The sequence below is a fragment of the Benincasa hispida genome, chromosome 3, assembly GCF_027475165.1.
Source record: "Benincasa hispida cultivar pf3 chromosome 3, pf3_genome.v1.1, whole genome shotgun sequence".
Lineage (NCBI taxonomy): Eukaryota > Viridiplantae > Streptophyta > Magnoliopsida > Cucurbitales > Cucurbitaceae > Benincasa > Benincasa hispida.
The window spans coordinates 8,045,648-8,061,355 of NC_143480.1; the positions used below are offsets into that span (position 1 = coordinate 8,045,648).

Below are 15,708 nucleotides of genomic sequence, written 5' to 3' on the forward strand. Positions count from 1 at the left end.
CAATTTGAATGAGTTATGTTTGATTTTTGTCAAGTAACAACTCAATTGAGTTAAATTTGACAAGGGTTTCAATTTTTGTACTTATTCTATTTATTTCATATTTTGTAGAGTTACTAAGTTGTTAGCTTATAAATCTGGACTTGTTTATTTGTTTGTAGCAGCTCATTCCAAAGAAGAGTTCTCTTCTTTCTTTCTTTCTTTCTTTCTTATGTTTTTGAGTTCAGTTGAAAGTAAGTATCCAAGAGTCTGCCAGAATTGAGTAATTCAAGATTGTAGTTTTACCGAAGTTACTCGTTGTATCCTACTGAGACGCTTAATGTAGTCTGTTTGCTACCCATGTAGAGCGAATAATTGTCTCCAGGACAACGCTTATCAGAAATATATCTCAACTAAGTTTTAAGTCTTCAAAGGTTTTTGAGGTTCTTTCAAGTCTTTGATTATTTTCATATTTTAGCCATGTTACTTCACCCGACTTAAGTTTGAGTTTGAATATTATACATCGAGTATATTGTTTCTAGTTAAGTTGTAATTAGTTTGTTAGTGTATCTAGTTCATATATATACAATTTTCCCCAATATAGCATACTCATATGCTTTGGCCCATATGCCTGTGTATTAGGGCACTTGTATAGAAGCAATTTATGTATAGTATGACTAGAATTACAAGTGTTGAGCTTATTTAGGCCCGTTTGATAAGTTCTCGTTTCTTGTTTTCTATTTCTGTTTTTCATTTTTTAAGAAACTGACTTGTTTCATAACCATTCATGTTTCTTATTTCTAAAATTTAAGAAACGTTTCTTATAAAAAAAAGTCAAAATTGAAAAACTACCCAAAGTAATTTCTCCTTGTTCTATTTCTATTTTAATAAACATGTTTCTTAAGGTGTACAAAAATCCTAATTAGTTGAGGCGGTAAGCTTATACACCTAAGAACTTTTGAGCTTCATGTAGTGGGTTTCAAACCCAGGTAGAAGATTTTTATTTTATTTTTCCTTTTTTTTAATATATTTTCTTCTTTTCTAAATTACCTTTTTTATAATTTTTTATATTTATATATTAATTAAATGTTGAGTTCTATTTTTTTTCCCAATATTTAGATTTATATATTATTTTGATTTTCAATTTGAAATTTTCAGTATGTATATTTAGATATTTTTTGAATTTTAAATTTTAAATTTTGCAATATACATCTTTATATATTATTTTAAATTTAAACTTTTTATTTTTTAGTACATACAAAATCCTTTAGAATTTTACGCTACACAAATTTTTTTACTGATATTTATTTAGGTTCACTTTAATATTTTTACAACCACGACATTTACATAATAATATAATTGAGTTAGATTTGAGTTGGCATCATTTAAGACAAATGACTTGAGTGAGAAATAATATTGCAAATCAAAATTTAACAACATATGAATAATAGAAACACTTGTATTATTGTTATTAATTTTACATCAAAATTTATATGTATTTGATAACGTAAATATTCAATAATTATTTTTCATTCTTTATAGAAAATTTATTTTTTATATTTTAATGCATGCTATATATATTTTTATTTAATATAATTAAATTATATTTAAAATATAAAATATGAAAAAATGTAAGGTAAAAAGTGGAAAAAAGAAGAAATAAGAAATGATTATCAAACAATCTTTTGTTTATGTTTCTTTTTTCAAGAAACCAGAAATGGAAATAGTTACCATACATATTCTCGTTCCTAATTCTTAAAACATAGAAAACAAGAAATAAGAAACAGGAAATAGAAAATAGGAACGTTATCAAATGAGCCCTCAATGGCTCTATGCTACATGTTTGATGACAAATTTTGATAGTCTATGGTTATTATTTTAAGATTAATGCTAGAGATTGATTCTTTAGGTTTCAAATTATCAAAAATTAATGAAGAAAGTTCAAGAATAATGTGGTTTTTTGAAAGTAATGACAAAAATAAGGTACATAGAAAAGAATTTTCAAAAGTAGTGTTGAAGGAAAACGTATTGACAAAAATAGGGTAGTTTTTTGTGGAAGAAAAAATCGTGTATTCGGTACACGATTACATTTTAATCTAGTCAGTGCCATGTCAGCCCTCGTGGACTTGGTCAAAGCCAAACTCATGGAGGGGTCCACAATTTTACTATTTTTATTTATTTTTTATTTTGACAGTTTTTTTTTAATTTCTAACTAATAATTTTCTTCCTAATCTATTTGTATGAACATCTCTGATAGTACCAACTCAAGATCATATTCTGTACTTCTATCATTTCCAAATAATTTATCAAGTTCTACGTCAATATTACTGTCCCCCATTATTTATAGGTTTAAGAATGACTAAATCTTCATAATGAATCGACATTTTATAACTGTTATAGTTGACAAAAAAAAATGTTAATACTAACAGCCGAATTTGACATTAGTCCAAAAAGTTTATTTTTCTTTTAAACAATTCAAATAGATCGACACTCCAAACAATCCAAATATTATTTTATAACCAGTCCAAACAATCCAAATATTTTCTTTTAAAATGAAAAAAGAACAACTAGAGCCCAAATGTTCGGTCCAACTTATAATATTAAACTAAAAAAAAAAAAAAAAACAATTCACATCAGCCAAAATTTAACAGCCCAAGATATAATATTAAACCACAAAAAAAATTCAAATAAGCCTAAATTTAACTGTCCAAGTTATAATATTAAAATACAAGGAAAAAAAATCGAATCAGCCCAAATGTAGATCTATGGAGCATACACTTAAATTGGCCAAATGAAAACAAAATGTAGATTTATAGAGCATACACTTAAATATTCTGGATATTCTATTAAAACAAAATGTAGATTTATAGAGCATACACTTAAATATTCTGGATATTCTATTTTTTATGTACAATCTCATATATTAGGAAAAAAAAAAAAATGTTACCTACAATTGACGGCAACAGGAAAAACGATGACGACGATAGACAGCAGATGGTGGATGTGGCGGACGGCGAACGGTGACGACAAATGGACCAGCGAAGAGAGAGATAAAAAGTGAAAAGTTTGAGATGGGAAGAAAGTGAAGGGAGAAGATCGTGGGATGTGTTTTGGGACCACTAAATTATGTACTAGGGTAGTCATAGACCTCGTCTACAATTATCTGGTCAATGTTGCATGACTACATGTGGCAGCGTGTTTGTGCCAGGTCAGTGCCAGGTGTGCCAGATACATGTGATGTGAAGGAAGTCTTGGACCCTATCCACAATTTTGGGCTAATCGTGTACCGGGTCCACGATTTCATTACCTATTTTTTACATTACTTTCAGTCCAACCCTATTTTTGTTAGTAATTATTAAAATAACCATTATTTTTTTAAAAAAAAATCCACATTTCTTAATGATAATGTTTTACGATGTTTTTACATAACCTTGAACTTTAGTTTAGTTGAGCAAAATATTTCTCTCAAAAGTAATTACTTTTTCTCATCAACGTTTTAATTTGTTGGCTCACTGTCTTTTGTTCTATTAGGTGGTTGATCCTGAGTTTCAAACAAGTTTAGCTTCTCTATTTATATTTATCACCAATCTTATCGAACATATATTGTTTTGTACATGTAGCTTGACTTTATAGTCTTTGTAAATAATGTTGTGGACTAGCATCAATCCCTCCTTATTGTATATTTGGAACAAAGGTAATTCGTGTGAAGATGAATAGATGGTATATGTGCTTTCACATTGCATATTAACACTAAAATTAAATTATAAATTCTTAAGTTAGAACAGCTTGGAGCCTTGTATAGTAAGATTTTATTTAGCATAGTTGAAGCCTAATGCAAGAATAAATCGTCTTAGGGTTCAATGGGAGTAATCTAAGACATGTTTTTTCTAATAGTAAAATTGAAAGTAGGAAAGTTTGAACCATAGGCTTCATTATTAATTAACATATTCGTATGTCAATTGAGCTATATATGATAAGGACAACAAACCTCTACATATCTTCACAATGGTATGATATTGTCTGTGAGAGATTTGTTTAGCTGGCTTTATATTTTTTTAAGATAGTGGTTTCTGAAGTTGTCTCAAATAAAATCTTAACATATGTTTGTGACATCAAAGTATGTAATATTTTATTTGACATTTTCCTTTATTGAAATGAGGCCTTCCTATTCCAAATGAAGATTTATTTCATTTCTTAGATTCGATTATTTAGAGAGATTTATGATAAATATTTAGGGTTGTCGCTTTTGGTAATCAAGCAAAATATTTTATGTTCTACAACCATTGTTGTACAATGTTGTGTTCTTACTTGTTGCTCACTATGCTATTGTGCAAATTCTTCATCTATTAAAATGCAACACTTTGAAGTAAATCACAGTCAGCCATTGCTGCCAGAGAAGGAGTTCTTCATCTTAGGGGGATCCTAAGATTCATCAGTGAAGTGGCTAACTGAGAAGGAGTAGGGCTATCTCAATGAGAGGAGTCTCACACACTGTCGGAAGTCGAAGTGTCTAACACTAATACTATCAAATTTAGCGGAACCCTAAGTACACTTGAGAGAGAATCTGAACCTAAGTGGTTAGTGAGTCGAGCTCTACATGAGTCACTGTAGTGATTGTGTATTATAGATAAGTAGCTTAACTCTGTGCTTTTGTTTAACATTCGTATTTCGAGTGAAGAATCATCCTATTGCTTTTTCATTGTCCACTTTGGGTAATAAGAGATAATTGTCCTTACTTATATATCCTTGATCATTCTTTTCTCTAACCAATGTGGAATTTTGTTTTCACTCCTAACAATATACTCGATCTAGTGTAATCTAAGACATGTTGTATCAATAATATAGATGAGTTTATAATACAATATGTAAAGGTGTATATGGATTGGGTTGAGGGTGTTTTTTGGACCAACCCGAAAATTTGGATTGGTTAGATTTACAATCAAAATGACATAAATAAAGTTTCCAACCCAACCCACCCCTTAAAATTCAGCTTGGGTTGTCGGGTTATAACTTATTTTTTATTTTTAATGAAAAATATATAAATTTATATACAATACATGACTAATAACTAAAATATCATAAAATTCAAATGCTAAATACCAAATATCTATGATACTTATTGCAAACTTTAAACAAAAAGACAAATATCATAACAATTTTAAAAGAAAAATATTAAAAATTTACAAATTAATCAATGCAAAATAATCAAATTTTAAACAAAGAAGAAATACACACAATATATATATAAAATTCAGGTTGGGTTGGGTCAACTCAATATTTTTTAGCCAACCCACAACCCAACCTAACTCAATAAAAATAGAAAAATTCAACCCAACCCAACCCAACCCAAGAACAAAACTAATCCAACCCAATCCTTACATTTTGGATTGAGTAGTTCAAACTATTCGGATTGTCGAGTTATTTGAACATAATAAATTGTAGAAATACAAGTTATTGTGACTTAAAAGTTAGAACAATTAGGGTCTTTAATGATAAAATCTCATCATTCTTAGAGAAAACGTATGAAATTACTCAAACACTATCAAACTCATGCAAAAGAGTGTTTATTGTTAAAATATTGCAGCGTGTTTATTGTTAAAATATTGCGGCGCTAACGCATAATATTGCAGGATTTCAACAAAGATTCTAAGTGTCGCAGGCAACGTCAACGCATAGACATGCATCGGAGGGATTCAACGCAAGGAAGATTCATTGATTCAGGCTGTTTGTGTCAAATCACCACTCGCAAGCATGGGCATCTGCAGTTGATGGCGTCTAAAAAGCATCTGAGTGTCAGGCGGCTGACTAGGATATGGAATTTAATGCTACCCCATCACCAAGTTGGTGAAGAACGGCGCCTATAAATAGAAGAAATCCCACCAGATGAGAGGATCTTAGCTCATTGTATAATTCTGAAATTTTGAGACTTAGAGTTATGCTGCTGTGATGAGAAGAACACAAGAGGGAAGAGAACCACCACCACCGTCGATCAAGGAGTGGAGAAAGCTAAGCTCGAATGAGAATTTTCTTCCATTTCTTCTACAAGTAAGTTGTACACGAATTAGAATTGAGCCAAAGAGGACAAGAGATTGTACTCTGCTCCTTGACTCCTTTCTTTTCATCTGAATTATCATTTTCTTCAATTCATTTGATTGAGTATTGATCTTGTAAAGTCAATCAGTTTCTTTATGAATTCACATATTTGATCTACTTCACTTCGCCATTGTTTATTTCTTGCTTTATGTTAGATGCATCTATAACTTCATGCAAAATTCATTTCTAAATGCTTAAGCCAATTAAATCACTTGGTAAAAGCCACTTTAGCTTGAATTATTCGAGAGAATAAGCAAGCCAACATTAAGTTAGAAATGCTTGGTATATCTAGAGATAGACGCACTAGTGTTTTATTGCATCCTGTGATTAACGCATACATCCTAGAGATAGGGTATTGTATGACATTCACATTGAGAAATGTCGAATAGAAATCTAACGCATAAACGAAGATAAGAAAGTCATTTCATTCGCATTCTTGTACGTGTACATCTCGCTTAGATCGACGTATATCCCCTACACTAAACTCCATTTTCACACAACCCCCTATTTTCTACTTGATCCTTTTGTAGCTTCTTGCACGCACACAACAAACTTAGTGTAAATAACTCATTTCATATTCACTTAGGATACTTCTACATCAACTACAACGGAAGCTCTACGTTAGCTTTAATCTGAATCCCTGAATTCGACCCTGGACTTACCAGGAACCTGAGTTGGATTTATACTTGGATCTGATTTAGGAAAACTTGAACGCATATAGAGGAGTGTCACTCGTCCCGTTGCACATCACTAACGCATCCTTCACATTTGTACTTATTTTTTCAATTACTTTATATAATACACTCCTAAGCTCGCATCACGAATTCAACGAACAGAACACCCCAACAATATGGTGAAAAAAAGGAATAAAAAATAAGATAACTACATAGATAGGAGAAAGGATAGACTCTATTTCCAATTTTGTCCAACCTCATTATTATATTTACATACATGTCTACTGCCATCATTAATGGCACAAAAAAACCCCAAACCAAATTACAATAAAACAAAAGATAACCGAAGAAAAATCAAATAGGAAATACATGTTAAAGTGAGCCCAATTCAATTAATATGCACTATGTGCTATCAATCTCTTGATGTCAATAGCTCGAATTCTTCACTCCAAACAAAAGTGGCTAATAGATTTTTAAATTTTTAATTTTATGTCTAATATATATATATATATATATTAGAGAAAAAAATTTATGAATCTACTAAACATAAAATTGAAATATTAAGATTCTAATAGATCAATTCATTTTTAAGAATTTTGAATAAATAAGAAATTTATTGGACACAAATTATTGAAAATTTAAAGATTTATTAGACATTTTTCTATAATTAAAAAACTTAATACTATTAGATACTTTAAAAAGTTTTACGACCAAATAAATAGGGATGGAAAAGTTATTAAACAATGAAATGTAACTTTTAGTAAAGAGAATTTAGCTTTTAAAAATGTGAACTTTATCAATTGAATGCTTAATTAAGTTATGAATCACATCGAGACTACTGGATTGATTCCTATGTTCCACTCGTTGTGAAATTATTCTGATTTTAATAAATTTGAATTTTGGGTTGGTAGGGTAATGGCGTCCATAGCTTTCTCCCTATTTAACATTTAAATGCATGTAAAAGGAAAGCACTCAAAATAAAGGATGCCTTTTCTGTTCTTTTCTTGCATCTAATGTGTGTTCCTTTTTCCTCCCAAAAAGGAAAAGGAAAGTGCATCTTTTTCCCAACTTTCCCAGCAAAAGAAAGGAAGATATTAGATATATACATATATAGAATATTATTATTTATTTACTTTTATATATAAAGGACTTAATTAAAAGTCTTCTTCACTATAATTTTCTATAGGCCTTTTTATCTCTTGTTTCCTTAGGTCAAGGCCCCACTTTTCCAAATTAATAAAACATGAAATTTCTAGTCTGCCAAAGCTTTGTTCACATAGATAAAGAAGAATCTTTTGTATATATTGAAAAGAGAAATATATATATCCCCCATATCAAAACTTGCTTTTTTTTTTTTATCATATATTTGCAATATATGAAAGATACTTGTACACTTGTCCATAACACAAAAATTCAAGTTTAATATTAAAAAAGAAAAAACCCCCCAACAAAAGTTGATCACCACACAATAGATTTCAACCATAAAATGAGGCTTTTTGGAAGAGGGATATATCAACAAAGCCCCTAACAAAAGCTCTCAACTTTAAGTATCAATGCAACTTTTTCACTACTTAAAAAAAATTTCAAAAAGTTGAGTCTTTAAAGACGAACAATCCAAAAGATAGAGAGAGAAAAGGAAGAAATTAAAAGAAAAAAAAAAAAAAAAAAAAAAAAAAAAAAAAAGAAGAAGAAGAAGAAATATGTGAAACTTAAACAAGAAGAAGGAGACCAGATGCACTATTTATTCCTAAACTTGAGAATATAATCTATTTTTTATGCTCTCTTTTTCTTTCATAAAGAATGGAAGACTAATCAAGAGGGGAAATTTCCAATAAGAATAAGTTTTTGATCTCTTTAAGTTTCTACCAAAAGTACCCATCAACCAATATCACTCCTTGGATTAGGAACTACTTTTCAGATACTTTTTTTTTTTAATTTCAAAAAATAAAAATTTCCCACTTCTTTTTCCTTTTCCTTTTCTCTTTATTGATAGAGAATCTGATGATGACATGTAGCAAATGATGTATATATGTATATATATATATATATAAAAAGAGGAAAAAAAGGGCTCATTACCCAGTCAGTCATTCACTCTTTCCCACCATATCAATTTGACTAATTGGCGTCTGTTTTGTCCCATTGATTCTCATGTTTTACTGCTTTATAAATTATAAAGCACTTTCTTTTTAAGTACTTTTTACCTCCATTACCTCCACCCATATATAAACCCATTTCCCTATATGTCCTCTCTGCACAACACACTTGCAAAAAACAGAATAATTTAGGAAAACCCCTGAATTCTCTGTTTCTCTCTGTTTTTACATATGGCTCAGGTTCATAGTAGCAACAGCGATGGAATTAAGCTTTTTGGCACAATGATTCATTTACAGAACAGAAAAATGAAGGAGGAACCGGAGAAACACGGCGGCGGTGCAGGTGATGAAACAGAGATGAAGAGGCCAGAAAAAATTATTCCATGCCCAAGATGTAAGAGTATGGACACCAAATTCTGTTACTTCAACAATTATAATGTTAATCAGCCTAGACATTTCTGCAAGGGTTGCCAAAGGTACTGGACGGCCGGTGGGGCGCTCCGGAACGTACCCATCGGAGCCGGTCGCCGGAGAGCCAAGCCGCCGCCTAATTGCCGGACCCTTTCCGGCGAGCTGCCAGAGGATTATGGGCAGCTTTACGATGCGGCTTCTGGGATTATTCATCAGCTTGAATTAGATACGGTGGAGGGGTGGCATCTCACGGTGGCGGAACAGGATTTTACTCAAGTTTTTCCTTTCAAACGGCGGAAGATTATCGGTCAACACGGTCAAACGTCTTAACCTTTTTTTTTTTTTTTTTAATTTTCCTTTTTGTGTCGATGATTTTATGTGGAAATTATAGAGAGATGTAGTGTTTTAATTAATTACTGAAGATATGATAATGTAAATATTTATCTGTGTGGTTAAGGCTAATGATCCGATCCGATGATTCATATTGCTGGATGGGCGATGTGGGGGTTGAGATAATGAGGATTAATTTTCAAATTTGCAAGGTTTATGAAGTGGGCAATCCAAATTAATGATAATTAGTTTAGCGTGTGATGCACGGCGGAAGGAAATTTACAGCTCATTTATAAACATACGTAAAGAAAAAAAACGAGAGAGAGAGAAGAAATCGACTTTTTGATTAATTTCACTTTTTTTCCCATTAAGGACTGAGCATTGACAACTAAGAAAAGGCTTTTAGAAACCTTTTTACACCAATTTACTTCAGCAATTCAAATATATTTTTGACAATATAATCATATAGTTTGTTTTATATTCATGATTGAATATGAAACGAGAAATATTTAGGTGTAGTCTAGACTTTATCTAAGTAATATGTTTCTCATCTTTCTATCTACAAAAAAACAAATATATATTTTTTTAAAAAAAAAAAACTTATCATGTGACCGTTTTTAATTGAACTCACATAGAAAGGACCATATGGTGTAGATAGGTGAAGTTCGTACTAAACTTAAGTTTTTTTCATATGAATTCACATAGAAAGGACCATATGGTGTAGATAGGTATAGTCCGTACTAAACTTACGTTTTTTCATATGAACTCACATAGAAAGGACCATATGATAGAATTAAGTAGCGTACAGTGGAATTGAACAATAACATCTCACTTCTTCAAATCTCATCCTACCTCCATAAAAAAGTAAATTAATAAGTTGGTGTTTTGTTTTTAAGGTAAAAGTGGATATTTAAGTGATCGGATTGCTAAAATGTCATAGATTACAACAATGGGAGGAAAGTAGTCATGGAAGGAGAGAGACAACCTTATGCGGACTGATAAAAGAACAGTTGATTTTTGTTTCATATTCGTATAGTTTGAATATGAAATCACATAGGACCATAATACATCATCATCTTACTACAAAAAGAAAAAAAAAAAAAAAAAAAAAGCTTCTTCCGACAATAATCTCGTCAACACCTAAAAAAGCATCGACACAGGGTCTCTACGCCAACGCCAAAGCTGGCATCGGCATGTAAGGGCTATCCCGACGCCAAATAGTAAGGTATTGGGAGAAAGAACCCATCCCGACGCCTAATCAAAGACGTCAAGATATAAGGTCTTTCTGGACGCCTCTTAACAAACCTTACTTCCCTTCCCCAATTCTTTTAGTTTTGGCTGCCGCGACCCTCCTGCGCAATTCTTCCCTCGACTCCCTGCGATTCTTTGCCGCGTGAATGCCCTCCGGTAGCCATAGCGCTTTGTCAGCATCGTTCATCCAGTGCTCTCTCCCATTCGCCATTGGTCGCTGCCGTTCATCCCTCTATCCCATTCACCGCTAACGCTCTGTCAGGTACGTTCTTTCACTTTTTTCTTTTGAGTTCGATTATTTTTCTTTGAATGATGGTTTGTTTCAGCGACTTTCTTGTATCATGTGTCGGGTTCTACTTAGGATTATTGTGCTTGGTTGGTTGTTGTAGGGTGTAAATTTTGCATCGTGGAGTTTGAATTATGTTGCTTTCGTGTTGAAGTTGAAATTGTTTGTTTGTGGCATTCGAATGCGGTTTTTGGAGTGGGAAATTGGAGAATTGGAATTGGGAGTTTTATGAGTGTTTGTTGTAAATTTGAGTTTTTGGATTTGGAAATTGGGATTGTGGTCTTTGTTGAAATTTAGTTCTTTATAATTTATTTTTGTTGGCTTGAAATTTGTTAAAATCTTGTCTTTGAAAGTTGTAAACAATGAGAAGAATGGATATATTTTGTTTGGGTTAATTGGCTTAAAATTTGTTAAAAACTTGTATGTCAAAATTATAAAGAAAGGAAGAGATGGATTTTACTTTAAATTTAGCATTTGGGTTTGTTTATTTGCTTCAAATTTGGATTGAGGGGAAACTTGCTTGCTGGATTTGTGTATTGAGGACAATAAAGCGAAGTTTGGGTTGTTGAAGGTTCTAAAACAAAAAAAGGAGAATAAGGGCAAATTCGTATTGTTGAAGGTTGTAATCAAATGAGGGGATGAGTTTATTTGCTTTATAATTGCTCTTATTTCTTGCTTGTTTTAAATTTAGTACTAATTTCATTGTTGGATTGAGGAACTTGGGTTGTTCAAGGTTCCGAATTTAGATTGTTTAAAGTATTCAAAACAAAAAAGGGGAATGAGTTTATTTGCTTTAAACTTATGTTTTCACAATTTTGTTTCTTTATTTTTGAGCTATTTGGTGTAAAATAGAAATCAAACAAACCCACAATTTGAACAATATATGCCTTGAAAGAACCTAGTACAAGTTGAAAGATTAGATTATAGACTTGAACAATTTGAACAATTGTTAAAATATTAAAGTATAAATATTGGAATATTATATGGAACAATTCATAATTTGCCAATAGCTTACAATACCCTCAATATTAAAACATAAGTTAAATATCTTAACTCCTAAGCTAATTTTTTGTACAATTTTTATAGGCTTATAAATTTTATGAATCAAGAGGGGTTGAAAAGTATATCATTGAGAATGAATAAAAATTGGACTAAACTTCGAGATAAGTTCTCAACAGATTATAAGGAAGGAGTAGCCCAATTCCTTGAAATATAAAAGTTTCATGTTAATGACTCTGGAAAAACAAGATGTCCATGTAAATATTGTATGAATACAACATGGGAATCATTAGATGGGGTTGAACGACATCTATTTACAAATGGAATGTCTCTCTAGTCTAGTGAGTCTCATGGAAAACAATTACTTTATCGAGGGAAGTTAAGTAGATAAATCATTCAATACACAATCATGTATACATAATACAAATTTTAATGATGTCAATGAAGATAACAAGATTTTGAAGATTCTAAATGATCTACAAGTTCGAGCTACTGAAGTAGATTTAGATGAAGAAGATATTGAAAATCAGATGCCCACTAATATCCAAAAGGGAGATAATTCAAACTTATTTGAAGATTTAATGGCTGACACATAATTCGTTGTACCTAGGTTGTTCAAAATTTTCTTCCCTGAATTTTTTAGTATGTTTGATGCATATTAAAGTTCTTAATGGTTGGGGCAATAAGTCTTTTGATATGTTGCTCAAATTGTTAAAGGATGCATTTCCAGTCGGGGCAAGTATGCTTATTTTATATATATATATTTTTTTATGAAACTAAGAGAAAGTTGCATGACTTAGGGCTAGGCTATGACTCCATTCATGCTTGCAAATACAATTGTACATTATATTTGATAGAAAATTTGATTGTCAACAATGTCCAGTATGTGGTGAATCTTGATATAAAATTGACGATGGAAAAGGTAAAAAGATCCCACTTGTGTTAAAGAAATGTGAGTTAATAGTTTTTGTTATTGTTGTTGTTTTGAATGTGAGTTAAGAATTATTAGTCAATTATATTTGTGATATTATTGTTGCTTTGAATATGTATAAGACAAATGTTAGTTAACGATTTTTGTGTTGTTTTCATTGTTTTGAATGTGAGTTAAGAACTTTTTATGTTGTTATTATTGTTTTGCATTTGTGTTAATGAAATATGAATCATAATCGTTGTGTTTTTATTGTTGTTTTGGATGCTGAATTGAGAATTGTGAGTTAATGATGTTTGTATTGTTCTTATTGTTTTGAATATGTGTTAAGAAATGTGAGTTAAACACTTGAGTGAATGTGTTTATATATATATATATATATATATATATATATATATATATATAAGTTGAGAAAAGAAGTTTAACTAGTGTTTTAATTATAATCTAAAATTTATATTATTTATTTTTTACAGGATCAATATTATATCCCTGACTTTGCAGCCGAACATGATTGAAATGTTTTTATTTCATGTCTATTAAACTTAGATGTCTTTTTTTAATCAAGACTCATGTTTTTGTCATTTTTAGATCATATATGTCTATTTCATTTTGGAACAATATAAGTTGTAAGGATATTTATGACTATTTAACTAAGTTTGGTTATTCTTTGTTTTCAAATAATTTCCATCATACATGATATTTAGCTACAATTGAAGCTAAGAGAAATATAGTGTTTTATTTTTTTAAAGAACAAAGTCAATACCGACACTACATAGGTGTAGGTAAAAGTCATCTATCCTGATGTTATATGTTAAGTGCCGGAAAAAGTTCAATGTCTGTAAAAACAACAATCACAATGCATACAAGTGTAAACATCGAAAAAGCATCTTGTCGATGCATATGCATGACATCAGTGTAGATGTTGGGTTGTATGCCTTACAACTCGTGGTTTGTAAACATTAAACATATTCTTTTTGACACTAAAGTTGTTATTGTAGTTTTTCAGTAAAAATGTTATTGAATGTGTGAATTGCACCTTTTTAACCCTAAATTCAATAAACTAAGAACCCCTGACTATAGCATGAATACTTGAACTTTATGTAGAGACATAAAAGTGGATCAAGTTCGAGTAATGGCTAAAACAGTCTATAGTACAGGGATAAAGCTGGGTACCTTAACCTAGGGACACTATAGATGTGACCCACTTTGTATTTGATACAAACAATATGATCTTGAATTGTTTATGTGGAGACATACGAGTGGGAACGTCCTATGCAATGAGTTTGCATAAGATCGAACCATGAAATAGTCACTTTTACTTCATTTACTAATAAGATGTATTTATTCAAGATTATCTTTTAATCTGCATGGGTGAGAGTGGCTCAACATTGCCGACTTAATAAGCCTCCCATTTTAGGGGTAAAACCGGATAAATAGCTGAGGGCATAGTCTTGCAAGATGGAATTCACTCATACCCAATTTTAGGGATAGTAGATAGGTTGTTCTATAATGTTTTGACTCCATATCTTGAACAAGGCCCCACCCTCTCATTGGCTCGAGAGGGTCTCGGTTTGGTGGTTGGACCACAAACCAATTGCTCATTAGAGGATTAGTGGGATTTAAGAAGCAAGATATAATTACAGAGGAAAAACGGTAACTTTGACCCAGTTGTAATTATGAACCTGTGAAGGATCGACTTTTTAATCATGGTTAAATCAAGTGGATAGAAATATATCTACAGTGAGGAAAGTATAGCTACTAGGCTTTAGTGGAGTGTCCCGATAGTTAACGAATGTTGGTTAATTAGGTTAAAAAGATTAGCTGGTTAATCTCGGATCGTTGGAGCTTATGATCTGTAGGTCCATTAGAAACCCCTTCTAGCTCAAATCGGACTAAAACTTAGGACAGTGTGATGAGATTTTGAAATGTTCAAATCCGGATTAGGGAATAAAACATTAATTATATATGATATAATTAAACGTTCAATTGTTGAATTAAATAAATTAGAGAGTTGGAAAATATTTAAATATGATTTAAGTATTACACATGAATGAGGATTCATATTTGGGATTTGTGTTTTATTAATTTAATATTAGATATTAAATTAATTATTAGAATTAATATTATTTAAAATTGATTTTAAGAAATTTTATTTAAAATTTATTATTTGAATTAATTTTATTTAAAATGAAAATTCATTTTAGTTTGAATTTTTGGAAAATTAAAAAATAAATGAAATTTTGAGTTAGTGAAAATATCCCAAATTATTCTCTAATTAAATACCTATAATTCCACTAAATTAAATTTGATTTGGTGTCATCTTGAGATGGAATTCAATTGCATGGATTCTTCTATAAGTAGAAGAATGATTTTATGGGAAAAGCTTCATGCATTTTTTTGTTTTTGAACAAAGAATTTGTTCTTCCGAAATCCTGCACCAAATACACTCTCAAGCTTTGTTTCCTTTAATTTCTTCATCAATTTGGATCATACAATATGTTTTGAGGTTGGAGAATAGTGAGAAAGACTTTAGCAATAGTCCATGAAGTGTTCATGATCAGAATTAACCAAGGAGTTGCTGAAATTTAGAGTTCTACAAAGGTTGTTATTCTAAAACACTAATATTAATGTTATGAACATGCATGCTAATTCCTCAAACTTAATGTA

The 15,708-nt window shown here is 30.9% G+C and overlaps 1 long non-coding RNA gene and 1 pseudogene across 2 annotated transcripts; both read left to right on the plus strand.

Moving 5' to 3' along the window:
* The first annotated feature begins 8,813 nt into the window (after positions 1–8,813).
* LOC120072897 (dof zinc finger protein DOF1.5 pseudogene) lies at positions 8,814–9,709 on the plus strand (annotated as a pseudogene). Its single transcript, XR_016528704.1, has one exon. The product of XR_016528704.1 is annotated as a dof zinc finger protein DOF1.5 pseudogene (transcript).
* Positions 9,710–10,402: 693 nt separating this feature from the next.
* LOC150036997 (uncharacterized) lies at positions 10,403–13,719 on the plus strand. The gene is made up of 2 exons (XR_016528705.1): positions 10,403–11,090; positions 13,515–13,719. It is a non-coding gene; the product is annotated as an uncharacterized LOC150036997 (long non-coding RNA).
* Positions 13,720–15,708: the final 1,989 nt, after the last annotated feature.